General features: G+C 41.0%; 1 protein-coding gene and 1 long non-coding RNA gene across 2 annotated transcripts in view; one reads left to right on the top strand and one right to left on the bottom strand.

Moving 5' to 3' along the window:
• Positions 1-336: 336 nt before the first annotated feature.
• LOC119721884 lies at positions 337-1,140 on the bottom strand. Its single transcript, XR_005270334.1, has 3 exons — positions 1,080-1,140; positions 725-852; positions 337-574 (listed from the first exon to the last, which is right to left on the bottom strand). It is a non-coding gene; the product is annotated as an uncharacterized LOC119721884 (long non-coding RNA).
• Positions 1,141-11,324: 10,184 nt separating this feature from the next.
• Positions 11,325-13,287, top strand: part of LOC119721883 (protein tyrosine phosphatase domain-containing protein 1-like) — a 31,223-nt gene continuing 29,260 nt past the window's right edge. Inside the window, exon 1 of the mRNA XM_038191818.1 lies at positions 11,325-11,427. The gene's annotated coding sequence lies outside the window, so the exon portion shown is untranslated. The remainder of the gene's footprint in view (positions 11,428-13,287) is intronic.

Here is a 13,287-nt window from a genome sequence, read left to right as displayed (position 1 = left end):
GTGCCGTGCTTCGAGAAGGACTTCAAGTACTATGTGATTTTCGTTGTAATTTAATTTGGACCGATTTGATTTTTGTTTCCACGTTTCGTCACACGCGTTTAGTCAAATATTTCCTGTAGGTATCGCAGTAAAGGTAAAAACAACACTGATTTCAGTTATTTTCGGCGTAAATTTCATCATTTTCTCAGCCACTTGTTGAAAGCGGAGAAACATTTCTGTGAGAAGAAGATCCGCTAATGATTTGATTTTCACTGCAATGTATTTAACACACATTTGACTTTTTTCTTCAATTTTCGTCATATTCGTTGTCAAATATTACAGGTATAGGTATCTCAGTAAAGTTAACAAGTAACAGTGATTTAAGCTTTTATTTCTTCCAATTATAACGGTAACTTTGGCGTAAGAATTCGTATTTTCGTCGTTTTTATGTTTTATAATATTGCAAAATAATATGCAGTCTGATTTTTGATCAAATATTCCGCAAATTGGAAAGTGTCTAGATGAGGGCATCCTTGTCCAGATAGAGCAGCTTCGTAATTTTCCAGTCTCATCCAAGCTTGGCGGTCCTCCTCTTCTAAAACATGACAAAAAGAGTAAACTCACAAAATTGAGAATTGATATTTAAAGAGGAAATCAAGCACCGTAAGAGGTGACATAGTATTAAAGGAATAACAAATTTAAGTGTAGGCCTACATATCCCTGGTCTCTTTTCAAGTAAACATACCTCAAGAATCGGTAATGGCCAACCAAGCAGGCAGTGTCAGTCAACCGTCGGTCCTCCCAGCTTATGGCAGCTTGAGGCAGGCCCATCCATCATAGGGCAATTCCCTCACCAGTCAGTGGTCCTCATGTCTGTAAAAAGATTCAAATGAAAGAAAATATCCGAATTATTATTAAGAAATATCTGAAAGGTAGAGCAAGAGGGGGGGGGGGGGGGGGAAATGTTCGAATTAACCCCACAAAGCAGTGCCCCACAACCAGCACTCTTTATTTGTGGGAGAACATAGAAGAGCGCCAGATCACCCATTTTGATTACGTGTTTCTGCTTATTCTTTAGGTACATGTAACTAAAAACTAACCTCAAGAATTAGTAATGGGAAGCCCAGCAAGCAGGTCATCCGTCGGTCCTCCTCCCTGCTTCCGGTTCCTCGAGTTTCTGTTTGATGAGGCTGTCGGAGCCCTGACGATGTCTTGAGGCAGGCTCATCCTCATCTCAGTAGAGCAATTCCCTCATCAGTCAGTGGTCCTCACTTTGCTGAAAGGATTCAAATAACGAAAGGAAACATTTGAATTATTGAGCTGTATTCGTGCCACGGCTCGAAAGGGGAAAGAAAACATTGAATTAACCCCACAAAGCAAAGCCCTGCTACCAGAACTCGTTTGTGGACGAACATAATAACAGAGTCAGATCGCCCATTTAAATTAGTTCTGTGATTGTTCCTGTTAAGAGGGGGCCTACATGTAAACTAACCTAATAATCAGGAATGGGAAGCCCAACAAGCAGGTCATCCGTTCATCTGTCGGTCCTCCTCCCTGCTTCCGGTTCCTCATGTTTCTGTTTGATGAGGCTGTCGGAGCCCTGACGATGTCTTTAGGCAGGCTCATCAATCTCAGTAAAGCAATTCCGTCATCAGTCAGTGGTCCTCAGTTTTCTGAAAGGATATGAAAGAAAACTTTGAATTATTGAGCTGTATTCGTGCCAGGGCTAGAAAGGGGAAAGAAAACATTGAATTAACCCCACAAAGCAAAGCCCCGCTACCAGAACTCGTTGTTTGTGGACGAACATAGAAGAGCGCCAGATCGCCCATTTTGATTAGTTCTTAATTGTTTCTGTTTAAGAAGGCTACATGTACACAAACCGGATAGTCAGTAATGGGAAGCCCAGCAAGCAGGTCATCCGCTCATCTGTCGGTCCTCCTCCCTGCTTCCGGTTCCTCGAGTTTCTTTGTGATAAGGCTGATGGAGCCCTGACGATGTCTTGAGGCAGGCTCATCAATCTCAGTAAAAAAATTCCCTCATCAGTCAGTGGTCCTCACTTTGCTGAAAGGATTCAAATAACGAAAGGAAACATTTGAATTATTGAGCTGTATTCGTGCCATGGCTCGAAAGGGGAAAGAAAACATTGAATTAACCCCACAAAGCAAAGCCCTGCTACCAGAACTCGTTTGTGGACGAACATAATAACAGAGTCAGATCGCCCATTTAAATTAGTTCTGTGACTTGATTGTTCCTGTTAAGAGGGGGGCCTACATGTGTAAACTAACCTAGTAATCAGGAATGGGAAGCCCAACAAGCAGGTCATCCGTTCATCTGTCGGTCCTCCTCCCTGCTTCCGGTTCCTCATGTTTCTGTGTGATGAGGCTGTCGGAGCCCTGACGATGTCTTGAGGCAGGCTCATCAATCTCAGTAAAGCAATTCCGTCATCAGTCAGTGGTCGTCATTTTTCTGAAAGGATATGAAAGAAAACTTTGAATTATTGAGCTGTATTCGTGCCAGGGCTAGAAAGGGGAAAGAAAACATTGAATTAACCCCACAAAGCAAAGCCCCGCTACCAGAACTCGTTGTTTGTGGACGAACATAGAAGAGCGCCAGATCGCCCATTTTGATTAGTTCTTAATTGTTTCTGTTTAAGAAGGCTACATGTACACAAACCGGATAGTCAGTAATGGGAAGCCCAGCAAGCAGGTCATCCGCTCATCTGTCGGTCCTCCTCCCTGCTTCCGGTTCCTCGAGTTTCTTTGTGATAAGGCTGATGGAGCCCTGACGATGTCTTGAGGCAGGCTCATCAATCTCAGTAAAGCAATTCCGTCATCAGTCAGTGGTCCTCACTTTGCTGAAAGGATTCAAATAACGAAAGGAAACATTTGAATTATTGAGCTGTATTCGTGCCATGGCTCGAAAGGGGAAAGAAAACATTGAATTAACCCCACAAAGCAAAGCCCTGCTACCAGAACTCGTTTGTGGACGAACATAATAACAGAGTCAGATCGCCCATTTAAATTAGTTCTGTGACTTGATTGTTCCTGTTAAGAGGGGGGCCTACATGTGTAAACTAACCTAGTAATCAGGAATGGGAAGCCCAACAAGCAGGTCATCCGTTCATCTGTCGGTCCTCCTCCCTGCTTCCGGTTCCTCGAGTTTCTGTGTGATGAGGCTGTAGGAGCCTTGGAGGGTTCATTTTCGTCCAGACAAAGCAGCCTAGCTCATCCATGCAGTCTCAACTTTTAGATCATCAGTTTCTTTGATGAAAGCTGCAACTCTTTCTTAAGTGAACAGGGTTACGAAAACACTGGGCCTAGCCCATTTGTTACTGAAGGGAAACATTCCAAAGCATTATGTCTAAGCCTACCTGTAATAAGGCCACTGTTACCAAATAAAAACTAAACGATTCTACCCATGTTTCCACTATTTACTTTTAAAAATAGACATGATCTTTTTTGTCATAATGCACACGAACATGTGCCGACGCCGATAATGGCAGGTTGCCAATAAGTTGTACCTTTCACAATGTACTTTTTTGAGGGGGGGGGGCGCAATTAGGTCTTTTTGAAGGCACTTCTCGACAATGCCAACAATTTTGATATTTTTGAAATGCCGCTGTATATAACTGAAATTCAGTCATTTTCTTAAACAGATATTTTGTTCATGATGGTGTGATTGTTTTTCTCGTAATTTCGTCAATTTCATTTTCTTTTGCTGCCGTCATTTTCCCACCGTTTGCCAAAATTCGCTTTCCGACTTTTTGAGGCAATGTAGAACCGGTATTTTTTCTGTGGCCAAATTTTGAAAGGCATCGAAGTTTAGAAATTAGCACCAATTTACATGTACATGTACATGTATTTACTTCTCTCGTTGAAGATGATTAATTTCTATGCCGTTATTTTCGTAATTTTTATTTGTAATTTCCATAACACATTTTGTTTACTTTGTTATTTTCGTAATTTTTATTTGTAATTTCCATAACACATTTTGTTTACTTTGTGGCAAGAAAAATAATACTGATTTCGGGTATTTTTACTCTCACTAACGCTGTGATGTTTTCCTCGCGTTATTTTCATCATTTTCTTAGCGTGTAGGCCTACACGTAGAAAGCGGAGTGGTTTTTTTTTTCGGAAAAAAAATCGCTTACGATGTGGTTTTCGCTACAATTTATTTTGGACCGATTTGAATTTTGTTTTCAGTTTTCGTCATACGCGTAGTCAAGTAAATATCCGGGTAGGTATTGCAGTAAATGGTAAAAAATTAAAAACATTTAATTTTGTCTATTGTCAGAGACAACAGACGGATACCATTAAAAATAATCACACCACACAGAGAGCAATGCACACTAAGGCAAAAAATCAAACATGCAACATTTACAATGAAACAAAATACAATCTACTTTTGAGTTTTTTTCTCCCAAAAGTCATTCTCTCTGTAAGCATTTTTTTAACTCACAGAAAAGTTTATCTTTAAATACTTAATAATGAACCGAGCTTAAAAGCTCTTCAGAATAAAAATGTATTTTATATAAATTTATGCAAAGTATAATTAACCAAAGTTATGACTTTTGATTTTACTACGATCATTAAAATATGGTCAACTGTCAACTGTGCCCTCACTGCTCACGGACTAGGGAAGTATAGACAATGCGGCGCTTTTACAGACGCTGTTAATCCCAGATTTTTTGACCTTTTAGTGTTACTATAAGAGCGTGTATGTCACCTTAACAGAGAGCTCATTTAGGAATTAGCGTTAATTATTAACCAACAGTTTTCTCTGTATGGCTATTTAAGTAGTAATGTCCTTCCGTGTTTTTGTTAAATGGTTTAAGTTTTAATGTTCAAGTTCTTCTGAAGGAAGGGGCCTCTTGGAAATCGGCGCTACTAATGTGCACCGAAGAGGGTATCCCTTACAAGTGACACTGCACCAGGCATGGTGAATTTATGAATGTTGTTTGCTCTTAAACATTTTAGACAGTCATAAAGAAATTATATCGTCGTTGGTGGACAACGCACCAGGCATTGCCACTTTCTGTAGTTGTTTTACTAACTTTGTTTAATTATTGTTTTGAGTTGAGCAAAGTACCAGCCCATGTCCGTATAGAGGGCAGCATTCCAGTTGATCGATAGAACATCACAAAATGGACTTTAAATTTGCGAGTGAAGTTTCTTATAATAGCGAAAATGAAATAAAATACACCAGTACTTTCAAGTTTAGGGGGACAGTGTTATTCATTAGACAGATTTTCGTTTGCATTAAGTTAGTGTTATCTTTATACTTAAAAATTTATTTTTTATAAAACTCCCCATCGCACTGCCTGCAGGCTCAATGTGCGCATGCTCGCAGCGGGCTATGCTTGCTCCCTAATTTTCTTTTGCTTCATTTTCCCTAACACTGTTCATTGCACTTTGCTAACTTAGATTTTCGAAGTATGGTACACGAAATTGCGCGATTACGCAGGTACGCGGATATGCGGATATGCGGATATGCGGATTTGCGGGTACGCGGGTACGCGGGTACGCGGGTACGAAGGTACGAAGACCAAGAGGAGATGAACATATTGTTCTTATTTAGGGCCTACTACTTTACATATGACAATCACAACGTACGTACGTGATACATTTAATTTATCATAAACGTGCGTGTGATAATATAATATTACGTACTAGCGCAATATTAGTATTATTATTGCGTACATACCTGATAAATAAGTACATATTACGTACACATGTATTGCATATGTAGGTGATAATACGTGTATCCTTAAACGAGTATACGTTGTGTATACGTACTTAATAATTATCACGTGGGCCCTACGTACGTAATAATTATCACGTGGGCCCTACGTGATAATATTACCTACGTACGTGATAATATTCAAGTACGTGCGTGAGTTACGTACGTACGTGACAATAACACATACGTAATAGTATTATGAAAATGAAAAAAAAAAAAAACTCCAATGTCCCTTCACGGTCTTCGTACCAAACCGTCTCCGGTCTAGCCAAAAAAAAGGGACAAAAATCAAATACGAGTTTGCCGAACATTTGAATACGTATGAATATGCCTTAATTGTCGAACGGAAAAGCGATAGAACGCGGTGCGCAGGGAGGTTTCTAAACGCGTATGAGAATATTTCGCCGAATCTAAATGCCTATAACATTATCCTAACACTCCTACAGATCCAGAAGCTGCTTTGCTTTGCGGATGCTGCATAATGCACGCCTGCAGCGTCTGCACTCCTCCCAACTTGACCTACAAAAAAAACTAATTATTTGTTTGCATCACTTGCACCAACGTTTTGCCCAGAATGTTGATTAGGTTTTATATTGTTTCAATTTATTTTTTAGTTTCTGAGACTGAGGTGGAGAACGTCTTTTAACCTTCTCCAGAAAGGGAGTTACATAAGACCTGCAAGACAATGTGACAATGAAGGAGACACTGTCACAGGTTTATCATTGAAAATACTGGTGTAAATAAGCGAGTTTAATTATTCCACGACAACAATTTGAAAAAAAAAAACTTCCACTGGAATGCTACCCTTCAACTGTTCCACGTGCGAACGCAATGTCACTGCACGTATCAAATTCCTATGCAAATTAACTCACGTGCGAACACAATGTCACTGCACGTGTCTGACAAATTCTTTCGAAATTGTATTTTCTCCTTACGTGCGAACACAATGTCACTGCACATTTTAGACGAATTTCTATGCAAATGTTATACTCAACGTGCGAACGCAATGTCACTGCACGTATTTTATAAATTCCTATATGCAAATTAACACACGTGGGAACACAATGTCAATGCACGTGACAAATTCCTATTGGCATTGCATTATTATTGAATAATATAATCATTTTCGTTCAACCTTAATAATGCTGTAATTTATCTTCCATGTAAACTTTTTTTAACATCAAATGAAATTTAAGGAGTTCTCTGTTTCAGGTGACAAAACTCTCTACTTTTACCAGAGCTTCCTAAAAAAATTAAAGCATTTTACTGCCTTGAAATGAAGTAATTTATCCGCTCAGCCAGAAAACAATTCCTGGCCGGCCAGTGGCTTCTTGCAGTCTCAAACTTTATATCTGACCTGCTTCGGATTAACGGAGCCTATAGCCACGCCCCATTTTATTTACAAACGTGCGAACGCAATGTCACTACACGCGTCTTTCAAATTTCTATGCATAGATATAGAATAAAATGACTAGATCGGCAGCGCGTCCACACGCGCCCATTCATTGTGCGATAAATCTCCGCCTTTTTTATTGTGTCTCGTGGACGCGCAACAAATTAAAGCTACAGTCCATCATTTGTAATTTGTGCATTTTGTTCGTTTGAAGCAACAAAAGAGTTCAAAATCTAATGAAGGATACTGAGCAACTAACCTGATGAAGTTTCAGCTAAGCTTCAGCTATACATTCCGAAAAAAACAGCATTCTAAGATCTCAATTTCGAATCAAAAGTTACTGAATCATGTTTTGAATTGTTTTGAATTGCAGCTATACGCGACGTTGCGCACTGATCCGACGAATTATAACAACCGCGCGCGCGTGTGCGTCGTTCCAATACTTGTGCGCGCTGCGCTGAATAACAGAACGAACTAATTTTCATACGGTGCTTCTTAAGAATCACCGTTGGAAATGCCTTCTTTCGTTGATTACTTCAAAATGACAGCTTCCCAGAAAGAATAATTTCACAGGGAGTTTAGTTCCCTTACTATATTTCAACCAAGTTTGTTTTTCAACAATAATTACGCCAGTTACTTTTCGGATGGCTGTAAATGATGGACTATAGCTTTAACGTAAAGTAATGGAGCTAAATGTATCTTTCCTCCAGCACGGTGACCAAGCTCAACGCGCGTGAAGCAAGAAATACGCACCGACTATTTACGCGATTCGCCCACGCGTTATAGTGATAATGGTGCACTGTGCGCGTAAACGGCGTTGCGTTCGTCACGTTTTCGCGCATTATTTGTATTTTTCCTCCAGCACGTGACCCTCCATGCAAGTACGCGCTTTTGGACGCGCTGCCGATCTAGTCCTTTTTGTTCTATATCTATGTTTCTATGCAAATTAAACGTGCGAACGCAATGTCACTGGACGTGTGAGATGGATTCCTATGCAAAGTTTACACTATGCGTGCGAACACAATGTCACCGCACGTGTCTGACGAAATTTTATGCAAATTAGTTTTTATTCTACGTGCGAACGCAATGTCACTGCACGCGTGAGACAAATCCCTAATCATTTATTATTGCCTATCCCCAAGTTATACTTTATACACAAATAAAGGCCTTACACTTACTTAAAGTGGCCCTAGATTTTGTAGGAGAACCTTATACAAATGAACATTAATCAGAGAACGTACCTCTTTCTACTCTTGAAGACATTGCCCCTGTTGGTGTTGATCTTGGAGTAAATGGTAACGATGTCTTTGTTAATACAATATAAATTGGACACAATGTGCACGTTCAATTAGAATAAATAATTTGATGCAGAGCCAAAATGATAATTTTGAACAGTGTAATGAGTTGTATGCAGTGAGCGTGAGGAGCACAACGACAGTAATGAAGGCCTAGCCCAGTACCGAAACAACAGCTTAAGATAAAGCCCGTGCACGCTAGGTCGCTGTACCATGGTGATCAGCGAGGCATGAATGTAACAATAGGGTTGGAGTCTGAGTGGAAATCTTCTAAACACGTTATTTGCATAATGTGCATTCAGCGCAAGCCTGGGTTAGAAATGGATAGAATGCTAATGACGTAATCCCGATGGGCGATTACATTTTGGTCACGAGACTTACTTAGAGGGGTGGCACAGTTTCATACTGATCAACTTGAGTTGAAAACAATTGCCTGTTTAAATACATTTGTGAAGGACGAAAACAAAATGTACTGCACCCACTTTTGGGGGTTGAATTTTTGGACTGACCGGTTACAGTCGCATCACCGGGGCACTTGCTCAATAAAAGGCATCTTCCGTTGGTGTAGCAGCGTATCCAGTCTTTTTTTTGGGGGGGGGGCACATCCGTGCTGAACTTGAGGACACTTGGCCTCCGTAAAATCAAGGGGGGGGGGGCTGGGCTGGTACCAAGTTTACAAAAATTGGAGCGCTCTTCGAAACCGGCCATTTTATTCTGGTTCTGTATCTGGTGGAATATACTGCATGCATAATCTCATCACAAGGATATCTTGAAAAAAAAAAATAATAATGACAGTGCGGGAACACATTGCCCGATCGTAGCATGAAACCCAATGAAGCCCAATTATTCAAACGCCACTTTTGAAGGATTTCCGGTTCAAATGCAAGAAACTATTGATCTTTTATGAAGAATTTGGGGTGGAAACACATTAGCACAGCTGTACCGATATTCGCAGAGTGCCCGGGGCCTGTCGCGCGTAGCAGCCGGTCTATTTCGTGGTACGTTCATGGTGACTGCGGGCGCGCGGCATGTACTGCGTTCACCGTTTGTAAATCTCAACTTTAGGTCCTCAGTTTTATTAAAAAAGTATTTTAAGAATTAAGGATGTATATTGCAAAAATAAATAAACAGTTATTTGTTTGGTGTTCTTAAAATGTTAGGGGAGACCGGGGATGAACGTTACAAAATTTACATTTTGCGCCAAATAATTGTAATGAAAGAACTCTAACACTCCATCTTGGGTATGTGGGTAGCCCATTATGTTTACTATAACCTGAAGTATACAACACATGAAAACATCAAACAACTAATTAACTACTAATTAATTAATGAAGGTAAATTTTTGTAACAACCCACCCCGCATACCGGGTAAGTTGTTACACCATACGGGGTAAGTTGTTACACAGTTGTTACACCATAGGGGTAAGTTGTTACAATATGTAAACAACTTATATCCCTCATTGTGTCGTACAATAGTAAATACCATCTCATTCTACTATCAAGAAAGCAACTGCTTTGTCACTTAAGGTGTATAATTAAGTAACTACTTGTTCATTCCAGCAATAAACTGAACATTTGTTTTAATTTGAAACACCTGAAATATAGCTAAAATGCCTCTTTGTGATCGATAAGGATCACTTTCAACAAGTTAGTCACTGTCTGTGTCCATCATTTCGCAATCATCACACAGGTAGCTTTTCCTTCCATTTGTACATTCTGTATGGGACCATCCTGAGCAGTCCATGCACTGGACCCATTGCTCTCCAGATGCAGAGTTGGAAAACAAGTCATCACATACCAGACACCTGTCTTCCTTTTGTAGGTTCTTGGCATCATTAATACAGTAGCTCAATCTGTAGGTAAAGCAAAACAGACAAATGAAATATTTACAGCTGAAAATATACACAAAATATAGTTCAACATACGTAAAATGTAATTGGGGTAAGTTGTTACATTGACACGGGGTAGGTTGTTACAGTGTAACAACCTACCCCATAGAGTATTTTACACATAAAATGTACTGTAACTCAACCTTCAGGCAGAATTACAGGTCATGACCTGGGGATATATTAGTGACCTAAATTTACTATATTTACAATATCAAGTTAGCGTTATGCACCTCCAGTTGTTAGAGCTATTACGAAATTCAAGTTTTGTCAGAAAGTTACTAGGAAAGGACAAAAAAGGGTTTTTTTACTTACGTTTTGAGTAGAAGATTGGAGAAAGCTCACGATCAGCAGTATACCCTAGCTACCTGTAGGCAACATATGGATGGTAGTTAGCCCGCCCTCTCTTGTTCCTGCTTTGCACACTGAGAACTGTAACAACTTACCCGTGTAACTTCCAACCCCGGTCTCCCCTATAGGAGGAGCTGATAGGCACAACTTTGAGAATCAAAACCGAAACTCAGATAACGAAGCTTATTTGCAGGCCTGCTTATTTGAACGTGATTTACCCTCTTCTCTTGCGGAAAGGTTGTTTTATTTTCATGCGTGACATTTTTATTATTGGTTATTATTACCATTTATTATAATAATTATTGTTATGTACCAGAAATCATTTGAAATGGCGTTTGAATAATTTGGCTCCATTGAGATTCACGACACGACCGGGCATGCAATGTGTTCCAGGGGGCAAGTCGGTCAGGGGGCGAGTCGGCTAGGAGGAAAGAAAGTTGGCGAGGGGGCGAGTTGGCTAGGAGGCGAGTCGGCCTGGGGGGGGGGGGGGGGGGGGGGGGGGGGAGCCGGTAAGGGGCGAGTCAGTCAGGGGGCAGGTCGGTAAGGGGCGAGTCGGTTAAGGGTCGAGTCGGCCAGGGGGCGAGTTGACCTGCATTACCGATAATCAGTTATGGCGCCCTCAAGCGTTAAGCTACGTACGTTGCTTTGCAACGTACACGCTCCATGCACTTTGCGCTGTACTAATACTGCACTGTACGCTACGATGCATTCCGATGCGATTCGATCGGTATTTTGTCATTGACGCTGCACAGACATTACAGACATGCATTACATTGCATGCATTGTAAGTACGGTGTGTGGACCTAAATTTATTGCTGAATTTATCGGTTATTTTTCGGAAGTTGTGTTGTAAACTGCGCTGTAATAGATGGCCAATTCGAGTACGATATCTGGGAAAGAAAGTTGCATCCTGACGACACTTTTTTCATCAACTCAATTGCAATGCCAATGAATGTCGGGCATTATCAGGTCAGTCATTGGCATTGCAGAAATGTTGAAAAGACGTGAATCTGGGACTGGAAGTACGAAGGGTACTGGTACCGTAGCAGTGTTGTAGTCGAGTACTTTTTTCCGAGTACAGAGTACTGCCGAGTACTCCCAGAACTATGAGGCTCCACGTAGTGGAGCCTCATAGGTTCAGAACCCCGCAAAATTGTTGTCGGCACAAAACACTAATTAAGTACAAAAACGTCCATCCCAACCAAGCTGTTTCCCACAGAACCGCTGCACAGTTTGCCCCTAAACTCCGTACAATACCTCATGACATACTCACGCTATGTGCACCCAACAAACATCGGTGGATTATGTTGGTTTTTCGGCAAAATGATGAAAAATATGCCTTTTCCGCACTGAGCCAACCTGACACTTGAAATTTGCACGCGCGCAGAATGATCGCAGTCATTTTCGGTCCGATCGCTCGGAGCGCGCCGCGGGGGGTACGTACTCGCACTTGTACGCATGCGCATACTATCGTTCCGCTTCCTACACCATACCCCCCGCGGCGCGCTCCGAGCGATCGGACCGAAAATGACTGCGATCATTCTGCGCGCGTGCAAATTTCAAGTGTTAGGTTGGCTCAGTGCGGAAAGGGCATATTTTCCATCATTTTTGCAAAAAACCAACAGAATCCACCGATGTTTGTTGGGTGCACATAGCGTGAGAATGTCATGAGGTATTGTACGGAGTTTAGGGGCAAACTGTGCAGCGGTTCTGTGGGAAACGGCTTGGTTGGGATGGACGTTTTTGTACTTAATTAGTGTTTTGTGCTGACAACAATTTTGTGGGGTTCTGAACCTATGAGGCTCCACTACGTGGAGCCTCATAATTCTAGGAGTAACTGCCGAGTACTTAGGTTGCCGAGTTAAAGTACGAGTACTTCTAGTTGTACCTGCCGAGTACAACAAGAACAGGTCTCCGAGTACAGTCGTTTTCCTAGTTCCGGATTTGTCCTAGTTCCGGATCGCTTCACATAAAAACCTACCTCTTTTTGATTAGTCTCCAATAAAACAAATTCGGACGGAGTGCATGTTGAAAAAGAAAATGTAAGCTTCTTGATACACAAAGATCTTTTCGAAAAAAGGTCTTTTCGAAAAAAAAGAAGGAATTCTGGCCAGATTTCCGACTCGTACTCCGACATGTTTGGACGGTTTAAAGAAAATCACGGGAGCTGCGAATTGACGATAAATTTGCTCCTCGGTATATCTCTCGTACAGTGTGGTTTCGAATATTTTTTTCATTCACTACAATCGTATCGAATGTTTGTTCAATCAAAATAAGTTGTAGCGTCTCTAATATTTGAATATTCGCCAACGAATGACCGTATGCTTTTGCCTAGTTCCGGATCGCGCGTGCACTTATGACCCAACTACATGTTGCGCGTTAACCGATTTTGTGTGACCTATTCTGTGCTGGGTCAAAGATTTTCGGTCAATGCGTGAGTTCGAGCCTTTGCACTGCCGACAAAAGTCTCAAAATCATTTACATTTTTTCTCTTTTTAAAATTTGCTGGAATTCTCTTGCATGAACTATCTTTGGATAATGAAATAATACTTTATCAGAAAATATGTTTGATTCGGTTGGTTCTGGCTGAAAAAAAAAGATGTTCTTGCGTGATTTTTTTTTCGCATGAAGCAGTTTTGATCGA

The sequence above is a fragment of the Patiria miniata genome, unplaced genomic scaffold, assembly GCF_015706575.1.
Source record: "Patiria miniata isolate m_02_andy unplaced genomic scaffold, ASM1570657v1 HiC_scaffold_14, whole genome shotgun sequence".
In the NCBI taxonomy this organism is placed as follows: Eukaryota; Metazoa; Echinodermata; class Asteroidea; order Valvatida; family Asterinidae; genus Patiria; species Patiria miniata.
This window is presented reverse-complemented; position numbering and strand designations above follow the sequence as displayed.